The sequence below is a fragment of the Corvus moneduloides genome, chromosome 1, assembly GCF_009650955.1.
Source record: "Corvus moneduloides isolate bCorMon1 chromosome 1, bCorMon1.pri, whole genome shotgun sequence".
Taxonomy (NCBI): domain Eukaryota; kingdom Metazoa; phylum Chordata; class Aves; order Passeriformes; family Corvidae; genus Corvus; species Corvus moneduloides.
The window spans coordinates 106,962,475-106,975,371 of NC_045476.1; positions in this window are offsets into that span (position 1 = coordinate 106,962,475).

Consider the following 12,897-nt stretch of genomic DNA (forward strand, 5'->3'; position numbering starts at 1 on the left):
ATCCATGAGAGCAACATGAGACCAGAACAGAATGCAAAATTATGAAAATATTTCTGAATCAGCATGAAGATAGGCAGCAGAAAAAACACATGAAGATCCTTGCTTTTGAACTCAGCAGTACTGATGAGATTTAATCAGTGCCTTCTACACGGCTTTAGCATTCCACATAGGCACTCTTTCAAGTGGGAATACATGCCCAGAATAAATACAAATCATACCAATAGCTCTCTTTACAGCACAGACGCTGGAGAAGAATGATACAACTTAAAAGCAGAAATTTGATTTAAGATTCAAGCTACATATTAGTGTTTCTCTATTAATTTATTTTATAGACTTAGCAAGATCTATTTTGTTAGAGTTGCAAAAGCAAAGGACCAACACTGTGACAAAAGAATTCAGGCCTTTTCCATTTAGTTCCTCAGCTGAAATTGACTGAAAATTTGAAGAATTATTACCAAGACAGGTAGATTATTTTCATTTTGAAACTGTTTGATTTTCAATTTCCTGTATATACATGAAAACACTAATTTAAAATTTTACATTTTAAATTTGTTTATCACATAATAGGCAAAATCAAAACACAGAAGTGAAAAATGGGAAATTTTCAGGGCTTACTCGCACACATTCCAGGTAAGAGAAGAATATTGCCTAGAGTTTGGCATATAGCTACTCAGATACTTAATGTATTTAGTTTTGGTTTCTGGACATGATTTAAAATTGTTGTCATCAACATTGTCTATATAAAATAGGGAGAAAGTTTGAAATTGCTTCACGTAAAGATGCAGACATAAAATTGATGACTGAGCTCAGCATGAGATGAGGAGATAAGGGTATGCTGATTTCAAAGTTACCTACTGTTGGAGCTTAATTTACAGAATTAGTTTTCTGTTTGATAGTAAGAAGACAGAAAGGGATAGGAGATTCACAGCAATTTTGTTTACTTTTTTAGATCTTTCAGGTTTTTTCCAGTTTAATTTCCCAACAAATTCTACCTACAAATGACATTTAAGACTCAGAGCAGAATAAGCAGTCCAGTTTAATCTGTAGCTCAGCTCGTTTAAGAGAAAAAGCTTAGAACTTCCAAGAGAAAATGTAAAGCTTCCAGATTAGTCTGCATGCCTTTAGTTGTTGGATTGGGGTTTTTTTTTTTTTGCTGGGTTTGGTTTTTTGGTTGGTTTTTTCCTCCCCCCTGGCATCAGGATTTCTCTATACTGTCATTACTCACTTGTCAATGCGAGAAGTTCTCCTGGTTTTGACTTGACACAAGATGTCAATAATGGAGACTTGTGACAAATAAGCCTTTCACTTTTTAGTGTGCTTGGTTATTTTGTTCCACTACAAACACTACTTTTTTCGCCAGAGATTTTTACTGCCTGAAAATTTCTTGCTGTGTAACTAGTACCACTCTTTACTCCCTGAGGATGGATGCTTGGTTGCTTTTCCCATGCAGTGAGCACATGGTGGGAGAACATATGCTGTATGGTGGTTTATGCAGGAATTACTCAGAGCTAAGGAATCCCACAGATCGTAGTCTCATTCAGTTCCTGCTCAGCAGAAAAGGTGCTAGCACTTGGTTTGATACCAGGCATTACAATAAGCTACATGCAAATAAGGTATAATACATTGCTGTTACCTGTGTAAATGCTATTAATATAGCATTTCTAGAAATATGAAAATATTTATATATGTATATGTGCTATTTAAACAACAAAATATTCAGAAAAGAAGTCAGTTAAACAGGTGTAACAGGATATAAACCTCCAAGGTTTCCATGAGAATAAAGGAAGGCATCCTATTTCAGAAAATCTAGGCAAGGTGCTAAAGGGAAGCGTGGTGAATGCTCTGAGAAAATAGATGTTTGTCACTACTGACTACATAATAAGGTATAACAGGAGACTTCCACTTTTATTTATATTTATTTATCATATTATTTAAATGAAGAGAACAGGGAAAGACAGATAAAATTGTGCCAGCAACCAAAATGTCCCAACCACCTCTGAGAAAAGACATTTTTACAGCTAAGATTTGTTGCAGCATATCCTCTTGTTCAGCAGACCATATAGGGCTGTAAATATGGAAAGAGAGAACACAGCAAAGGAAGAGAAGCTGCTAGCAGTTTTTGACTTGATGAAAAAACTAAACACCTGGTTTGATTTTTGGTTAAAACCCCCCACAATCTTAATGTCAGCTTTCTGGTTTCTGAGATCTGTGACCTATGAAAGTGGTTTCCAAGTGGTGTCACAGACTGAAAGCAAAAATGGAATTCAGACGAACATCACAGGATCCAAACCTAATCCAGCAGACAACTGCATAATATCAGGCATGCATAAGCATAGTGTAGCAGCAAATTTCAAGATTCTGGCAAGAACTTCTTAATGGCACTTTCCTGTAGCTCCCTTCTTTGTAAGAAATAATATTAATAACAGCAATAGTATTAAAACAGTAATTAATTTAATCTTGTAAGAATCTTACTGTCAGTGTTTCAGGCTGTTTGATAGTGTTACATAAACCGACCGTGACTCACAGAAATACTGCAGCACTGACACTTGATGGCAGCTGGCCCGTTCACCCTGACTTGTGCCATGCCCTGGAGTTTTATTTGACTGCCATGGTTGTTTCCCCACAATTTCCAGGTGATGCAGCCTGCCAGGGGTGAGAGAAGACATCTGTAGCTGGAGGACTGCAGTAGATTTCAAAGAGCAGCATGAGTATCTGCTCACATACCCTCAGGTCTGTACTGCGGTCAGATTTCTGACTCTGGCATGAAGCAGTAGGGCTTTGTAGAGATGACTTTGGCTGGAATAACCTCTTGGTTTAATTGGTCTGAGGTCATCATAATTTCTGAGCTCCTGTGTCTGCAAAGTGGGAAGACCTAATTTCCTAAGTGCCAATGTCTTGGCTTATAATGTTAGCATATGTCATAAGTTTTCACAAAGTGCCTGCTGTCATTCTTTCCAGATTTTGTAAACGTGTCTTTATTTTCATATTCTCTCAAGTCTTGAATGATCTTTATGAATGCTTTTTGTTTCAGTGGTCCAAGAGATTAATGGGTGACCAGGAACAGAAAGGTAGGGATCCACTAAGCTTTTCTCAAGGAGAATTCTTTGCTCATTGTCTGTATGTGACCCGACCACAATACAAAAGGTGAGTTAGGTGGCACAGCAGTTGATGTCCAAAGAATATAAAACTATAACGACTTGCATTTGAACAAATTCTGGAGTGTAGCAACACCATTACAACTGATTAATATAGTCAGTAATGTAAGTGAAAAGAATCATTACTGTGTTACCCAACTAGTAACATTTTATATAGACTTTGTTAATAAATCAATAAAATACTATTATTTTCCATAGCCACAGGAGGATTAGTAGTAATACCCAGTCACTTGAAAATAATGAAATAAAACAAATATAGAGATGTTGAATTATTAAAGCAAGGAAAGATTTTAAGAAGTAACTACTTTATTAGTTAAATAAATGAAATGCAGCTAAACAAAAAAACAAAAAAATTTAAGTTACCCTTTCCCCAAAAAAACCTCTGCCAGGTTTTTTGAGCCAGTTGAAATTTAAGCCAGTTTAAACCCAGTTTTTCCTGGTTGTGGCTCAAGGATTTGGGTTTTTTCTTTCCTTTTGTTTGTTAATGTTATTTTCCTTTTTCTTTTATCTTATTTCCTCTTTTATTCTCTGGCCTGTGTTATTTCTTTGCTTTTCTTTTTATTTTTCTTTTTTCTTTTCCTTTTTCTTTTTCTTTTTCTTTTTCAACTTCTTTCTTTATCTTTTTTTTTTCCTTTTCCTTTTTCTTTTTTTCTTTGGGGTGGGGAGTGGGAAATGGTGGCATTAAACCTAACATGGCATTTTGGTGTATCTTAATGTCCTATTGAATGTGACATAGGGAATATAGTTTTATTTTGGTAACAGGAAAGATGACCTTTTCCTGATTGCATGGAATTTACAATGAAATGTAAAAACCCCCCATGCTGATGTACCATAAAAAATCTCAAACTGTGTATTGCAGGGGAGACCAAAACTCAGACTCCTAAGAATGTATTAACATGACAAATTTAATAGAAGCATAGTAATAATAGCTAATAATCCAATGTGTTACTTGTAAATTCTAAATTATTACAATATAATGCAGCATTTTTAATACATTTGTATAGATATGTGTGTGCACATGTATATGCATACATATATATATATCCATACATGCATATAATTATCACAATTTCAACTCACTTCACTTTCTTCAAGGCAAGAAAATTTTTGAAAAGAGCAAATCAACAGAGATGGACCAATACCTTTGGAAATAAACAGATTTGGAAAATTACATTGTAAAATATATTTTAACAATTATTTCCTCTCTTTATAACAATAAGGGTCTTCAAACCTGCAGCTGTATTTATTACTTTCCTTTAAGCTGTTCTATTTTCTCCTGTAGATTGTTTTTATTTTTATTTACTAGGAAAAGACTCAAAAGCTTTTTTTGAAATCAGATGATTATATTACTCAACTTTTTTGCTCTATGCTGCTTTATTTCTTCAAAGTTCTGCCTTTCCATAATGTGTGACAGAGAAAGAAACTCTGGTCTTTTGAAAGCTTTATCTTAGAAGGATTTAAATCCTTACTTTATATTTTGCATGAGATTAGCACTCATTATAAAAGCTGTATCTCTGCCTCTACTATTGTCCCTTTGGGCTTTTGCATGTGGACACTGAAATTTTGTAACTTGCAAAGAATCGTTTATCAGATTTAAGCACAGAGTAGCTTCCAAATGTTATTATAAAAGAAATAGGGTCACTGCTGTAAACTCTAAGACCTTATTTGATTTTTCAATAGCTCTATATTTAATTTTATTGTTGAAAATTTCTTACCCATGCTTTCTGATTATTGTTAAGGATAAATGCTTGCCCTCTTGAGGTTGTATTTTTTATTTTCTATCATGCCAATTTTCCATTTTTCTAGCATGGTCATCTGAGAATTTAAATCAACGAACAGAGAACAACATTTTCAAGTCCTTTTTCCTCATCAGCCTGAATCCTTTTTTCCCTGCAGTTAAGGAGAACTGTGGATTATCTATTGGCACTTAAAACCTCCAAAAAGCTCCCAATACATTTATTCTCATAAACGGTTACCTCTATATTCTCTGTATTAGAGATGGCCCACCAGCTAATCCTCTCTTTCAGCTAGCAAGTTCAGTGACAAAAAGCGTCAGTTTCATCATTTTTATTCTGAACTCTGCTCATTTTATTTATGAATAGTTCCCACAGAAGTCGTTTACAAATGGTATTGCCTGTAGGACATGTATCCCGCTGCTGGTTTTGAGGACTCACAAGTGACTTAAAGGGACCCTATTTTTACTGCCTTTCCCAACAATTTTCATATCAAACTACATTCCAAACTACAGACAAAAATCTGCTTAAACTGTTTGTCTCCTGCCAGCTCTACTTCAGCTCTGAGGGTTGAGCTGCAGTTCCTCTCTATTTAGTAGTACTCACTAGTAATAAAATGCTAACAGTTTTACGCCACAATCTATTCACAAAATTTAGTTGTTCTGTTCATATTTATTGATTTCACATTAAAATTTCTGATTTATACTAGGTCAAAGTGGAACTATTTTTATTCCAAGGTACCTGTATACTTGCGTCTACATCTTTAATAAATTTTTTCTACTTCCTGAAGTTGACACTATGAGGTAATTTAGCAAATAGAAGGAAAAAAAGAATAAGGAAAGGTAAGTAAAAGATCCCAGAAGTGTTTATAGAAATTCCTAATTTCAGAGAAAGAAAATAGATGCACTGGCTTGGATGTTCAAGGGCCCACAGCTGATGGTGCCTTTCAGCACATAACCAGGAACACAGCCACAGACACGTAGCCAACAACAAGCAAAAGGACATCAAGATTTCTTCTTCTCTCTGAGATTAAGCTTCATTAATCAATGAGTTAAAATATTGCTGAAGTGCCAGAATGAGAGGGGGCAGGCAGCCTATGTTGACTATGTTACTGCATAGGTCTTATTTTTATCCAAACCAGGTTCTTGGAATGGTAAAAGTGTTTGTCCATACAGTGAAAAGAAATAAGACAACCCTCTCCAAAAGATGAATTTACTTGAATTGAAGAAAATAGTGGTACCCCACTGCACAAAGACAGCAAAGAGAAGGAAACCATTTTCATGCTTGCTTGAGAAATACGGCTTATTCTCAGTCTGCCACAACCATATTTTATCACTTGAATACCTCTTAGTAATCTATTGCTCTGTAGAAAGAAAGTAAAATTCCTAACACTCTTTTTCAAAATCTGTAGTGATGGAACTCTTTGGAAAGACTGTGGTACTTTTTGAAAATAGAGGAAATTGTTCAAGACAGTCTTTTCTAAACCAAGCATATATAGCACAGTATCATAAACTTTGTTTCCGTAAGGCTTTCTCGCATGTTTCATTAAATCAGACTTTCCTGTCTTAGAACCTTGTTTGGGTTCCTAGACTAGGATATTTTTCTTTTCACTTAAATTAAGTCCTCACCTTCCTTGTACAGCTGCTAAGTCTATCTAGTTTCTGTTGCAGCAGATTACCTCCTGACAGCAGAATTTCATTGAGCTGGCTCTGAAAAGCCCCTCAGAGATATAACAGAAAACACCAGTTTGACTAACAGAGATCTCTTCTCATGTTATCAGTTGGGGAAAGGAATACCTCATGGCTTCAAAGAGTTTTACAGGGGCCACTGAATGCTCAGTAAAACCCACAACACTCTTCTGCCCTAGAGAATTAACAGTTGCAAAATGAACTTGAAATTCAACATCTAATTTAAACTCATGACTTTACGTGTCTACGCATAAGTTCCCACGTGTACTAGGCATCTAAGCTCCTGTTACAGTTGTTGTTGATATATTTTCCAATGTTTTGAGCTTGTTTTGTACAATGGAAATAGGGATTTCATTAGTGAGACTACAGCGTAAGCACCCTTCAGAGCCATTATATGAAGGAGATAACTTCTTATAGCTCCTGGAAACAATATGTTGACCAATTTGCTAGTAATTTAATAGCTTTTTCTTTTAGTTCTGGAGTTCAGTGGCTCAATTTTTACTACTTCAGCAAAATGAGCAGCTGCCATATCTATGTTTAATATGGTTCACAAATATTTGACACAAGCTAAAATTCAGCAAGATTACTGTTAGAATCCTGTATACCAAATTTAACAGAAACTCATGGTTTATTGAAAAGTCAGTTATCAGACTTTCTAATTAATTGTTACTTTAGGTATCCTAAAATTTCTAGTTTCGATATAGAAGGGGAGTATATTATTTTAAATTCTAAGTTATAGCATTTATAAAATGGGAGGAGAGCAATATAGCACAACTAGGATGCAGACTCAATCTCTATGAAAACTCAAGGCAAACTTTTAATGTAGTTTTTACTTTGATTTTCTCTCAATATTTATATTTCCTGGATGAACAAAGAGATAGAGATTTGTAATCAGTTTCCTAACTGGGACTAAAAAATAGTACAAAGGTAAGGCCTCTAGTCACTGCGTTCACTGTTGGAGTATTCTCCATTAAGTGCAGGTAACCGTTAACATTTTGGGAAGGTATTCAATCTCTATTAACTCAGTCTCGATATTGTGAGATTCATCCAGCCTTAATCAAAGAAGCCTTTACACTATGCATGAGGATAATCTAATACAAAAATTGCAGCAGGGTATCTTTTAAGGGGGAATACAGAGAGTATGACTACCTCAAGTGTTTACAGAAACAAGTTATCTTAGTGGAGCTAATAGAGTCTATGATATAGTCAGAAAAAGAATGCCAAACATTTATCAGGACTTATGAAATTAAAACAACCTGTAAATATGGTTTATAATTAGAAAATGCGTATTATTTGCACATATCTTTACGTTTTGCCTATAAATGTTCTATCAATGGATGTGTTTAATATTATTTTACAATCAGAAATTAAACAAAACAATCACTTCTTAATAGCAGTCTACAGTATTTCACATTGAATTGTAATTATGCAGTTAGAATACCACTGCACTATTTTATGAGACTGTAATTTGGTTCCAGAATGGATAAACTGTAAGACCAAGGGATAAATAGGCCCATGTGATAAAGGGATAAAAATTATTTCCTTATAAAACAGCACAGAGGAATTGGTGTCTCTACTACACTGAGAGGTTGTGTTCTTTAAAAAAGTATGTCCCTGACAATGCTTGGTCCTTTGTTTGTTCCATAATAAGATGCCCTACATATGTCACAGCTTTGGTGGAAATGTTGGGCACTTAACAGGACACTGTGTTCTGTATTCCTGGTGTCTGAGAAAGAAAGCCTAAGAGCCTGGACACTTGATTGACTTATTTCCTCAATAGTATCAATTAATTTAATGAGAGATATCATTTCTTTCAAGCTTTAAAAAAAAAAAAACCAAACCTACAGTTCAGGCATACGTAAATCACAGATTTGGTTTCCTTTAGGCTAGGTAATAAAAAAAACTAATGCAAAACTAACCACCTAGACAATTACTGTAAAACATTAAGGTCATTTATAAAACTATATTTTTTTGCTGCAATTTGGAAAGGGGGGAAAAAAAAAAGTGGGAAGAAAAATCTAATCTTTCAATGCTGGTGTTTGCTCTCTGAAGAACTGTGGGATTCAGGACACACCTCTGTATTTCCTCCTTTGATTGTTTTTGTACCTTTTTATCAGTGTTATGAAATAGATCACCTTATTTTGAAACACCTTTATCCTCTCATTATATCTTAGAAAGCACTGGAATATAAGTTTCTGGTTGCATTCTGGCTTCTCTTCAACACAAAAGCATTACAAGATGCTGTATGGTTGAATTAAAGATACAGGGGAAAAAATGCTTTGACTTCTGAGAGATGGCAGGCTGTGGTCATTCTGAATGACTAGATAGTTGAAATATTCAAACAAGCAGAAATGTTTATTAGATGTAAGGCTGTTTTTCAGCAGCAGTAAGTGAATGGATTTTTCAGGAAAATCTATGAACAAAAGTTCTGATCACTAAAAACATTTTGAGAACTCCACTCCCATTAGCTGTATACTGAAAGTGTCAGAAGTAAAATTCACAAACATAAGAAAGAGTTGGAGCTGTACTTGCAATCATAAGTTCACATTTTCTGAACTTCATTCACAATAAATACTTTTGTATGACATTTGACCTTTTTGTTTTCTGTATTTAAAGGAGAAAATTATAGGTAAAGTTAGTTCTTCTAACTAGCTGAAAACCTCAAACTTCAGAAAACTACCAATTTAGAGTACGTAGGGTTCATATAAGTTTCTCCTTGCTCTGTGTTTGTTGGTGGTTTTTATCTTTAAAAATCTGCAGAATTCTTTGATCAGGTATTTGAGTGTACTGGTAGATCGGTAACTCTCTTCAACAGGGTTCCAAATTCTGCTGTAAAGCATACAGAAGTCATCTCTTTTGCACAGCTCTGCACATTCTCCTACCCTTACTGCATTTCTCAAGTTTTACAGGGGTTGAGTGAAAAATCAATGAGTTTTTATAACTAAACTAAAAACAATGAAAGGCCCCCAGGATATTCATTCCGGTGTCATTACAGCAGTGAATTGTAATTTTTAATCAACAAGATTAAAGGCAAAAAAGATAAAACAAAGCACCATTCATTCTATGGCAATTTTCAGTTTGGAAATGGATGGGCTACTAGAAATGTATTTCATTGCATTTATACATTACTGTCATTAATGAGAAAATTATTACTCTGAATAAAACCATGTGTAGACTGTTTTTGTGTAAGGAAGACAGAAGGACTGTCTTTTAGAATATTGCCCAGAAATGCAAGTTTGCTTGTTTGTGTAGAATATAGGAGGAGATAACTTTAAACAGGGTCAGTCTTTCTAGTTTAAAGTAGCTTAAATATATCTCAAAATTCTCAGATGCTCAAAATACCACTGGTATGGAAATACCCATATTTCTAATACAGGCCGTTAACATGATTACATGTAATCAGCTACTGAAGGTCTAGACTTTCCATATAATTTTACTTGTATAAATAAAAGACTTGTATTTTTAGACTGCAACGTTACACTTTCCCTCCAATGTCAAAAAAATTCTTCCATTAATTTATGATTTTCATATGTATTTATAAATTATTGTATTTATTGCATAAATGTTTTTTTGAGAACAGGGTGTGGGATTTTTTGTTTTGGCTTTGTTTTGTTTGGGGTTTTTACTGTAGAGTTACTTGAAAACCAGGATGTGTGAAATCTAAGGAAAATTTGCCACATTTGAGACAATGCAGTAGAGGAAAGTGAAACAAGAATATTTTCATCTTCACTGATTCCTTTTTTTTTTCAGAAGAAATTCCAAGAGAACACTCCTTTAAAATATATTTTGTAAATTGAAGATCAAATACATAAAGTATTGGTATCCTTGGAAACTTATTTCTGTACAGGATTAGAAATTTGAGCTGGCAAATCATGGTTTCACAAAATGTCAATAGCACCTTTTTTCAAGAATCAGCTGAGCACTGAGCAAAATTCCCTTATTGCTCAAAAGTCATGGTAAAAAATGGAGGAGTAGAGAACTATTAAATGAAGGTATGACATCTGAATACTTACCTTAACACTGTCAAATAAAATATTGTGATAATTGTCTTCACTAAAGTACTTGTTTCATTGTCCACCTTCAGCTGCCAAACCACATATTCCTGTGTTGACTCATAGGGGAAGTTGTTTCCTAAAATAAAAAAATAAAGGCTGAGGACAACAATAAAAAAATAAATCCAGGTTTGCATTTTTAATATCAAATGTTACAAAAATATAAAAATATACTCCCTTCATAATTGTTACTCGAAATGTTGATTTCATTCAGGCTATTCTATGCAGAAGAAATGCAGATGCCATGTGGGTCGATACTCTAAATATTATATCGCTAGAAGATATACACTCTTCAAGAAACAAATACAGATGTAAAATTCAGACTAGAAAATATCCTGTGATATTTATATACTACCTTCCAGAATTTTGGAAAAATAGTCATTTATTAAAGGCACATTACATTAGTATTGAAATGGCTATCACAGAATTTAAAACCCCCTCAATTATAATGTGGCTATATTGGTACACCTAATTTGAAGTTATTTAAGATTAAAATTCATCATACTGAATTAAGACTTGAACTTTAAATTAAAAAATAATGATTCTTGGGTATATATGTTCATAGTTTAATTACGTTTCCAATATGAAACTGGCATACAAAAATAGGAATCCAAGCGGAAGTCATTATAATATTTTCCAGAAAAACCTTTATAAGATAATTCTAATTAAGTCACACGAAGCCCTGGCTAAAAAAGGGAAGTTGAAGCACAATTATGATTAGATATACCATCTGAATTATGACTCTTACTTTATTTCAAAATCTGTATTTCTGCTCTACACTCTTAAAGACAAGAAATTAAAAACATTACCAAATAAACTAAAACAATGACAAAGAAAGTAAAAAACCCAGCAAACTTAAAAACCCAAGAATTTACTATACATTTAAGAAGACCAAGTTAAAAAATTAAACTTTTGAATTGTTTTTGGTTTGAAGCAACTTCCTAATAAGTGGCAGAACTGTTCTTATGGCTGAAGAGTGAAATGGGGGCAAAACTCAGTCTGAAACAGTTTCATATACACAAGAATACCTTGGTTTTATCCTTTCATCATTCAATCTTTTTTATTTCTTTCCAGCTATGGGCTGGAGACCATATTATAATCTCTAATATATGATATATAATATAAATATATTGCATTCATGATATATTACAAAAATAACATATGTATAGAGCACTTAGGTCTCAATAGAAATTTTATTGCAGAAATACCGGAATGTCTGTGCTTGTACTGCTTATTGCACAGTATTTTGTGTCATGGCCTCCTAGTCAAAACTTACTATTTTCCTTTATAAATATATAAGGCTAGCAAAGCTAGATATAGGCTTTTGTGTTCTGCAGTTTATGGCTATCAATGACATTTGACATGCTATATTGTATCAGGCTTGAGATTTAAGGTGTAGCTATGTTTTATGAGAAATTAATTTAAAGTGAATAGTAATGAAATCACAGTTCTCATGGTTTCTCTAGTGTTTCAGTTTCTCGCTGATTTTGCAAGAATTATGAACGAAACACATTTTTTTTTAACTTGGATATCTAAGTCCAAAGATTTTCTTTAGCTGTTTAATACCAGCAAACTCCTATTTTCAATTCCCTATAAAAAAAATGAGAGTTTTTGTCAGAAACTATAGGCATTGTAAGAGAAGCAATATTAGGTAATTTTATTTCACTTAATTTTCAGCATGTATTTTCCAACACTGTGTTGTTCTAAAGTACCATCCCAGCTGAAGTACAGATGTCCTCACAATCTTCAATTCTTGCATACACCAAGAAATTAATTTAAAAAATAACTCACTTATAATCATAGGCCATCCTAGTTCAGATTTTATCAGTTGGCCCAAAAGAACTAGATTTGGCCTAATTCAGGATAAATCCTTCTCAGCTCTGTCCCCTGCTTTTCTGCAGAGCTACTGTCTTCTAATTCACAGTAGGTGTTACATTCCTTCTCCTTTCCAGTCAAATAAGCTCTTTATCTCTTTCCTTTAGTTTGTGATATACAGTTTTCTGTCCATCAGTGAGGCCTTTGTGGGGCCACTTGCCTATTTCTATTGTTTTTCCCTCCATTTCATGTGTTCAGATTTTGAGTGCTCTTTTTAACTTACAGAATAAGGACTGTCCACCATGCTGAACTCTTGATAAGTTTGTAATTCTCTGATATGTTGGAAACCCACTAGAAGGCTACAGGAAATTAAAGATGGATTTGATGTGGTAGAATTTATGGAAAAGGCTGTTTACAGATGTTTTCATCTCTATATATAAAAGAAATAAATTGA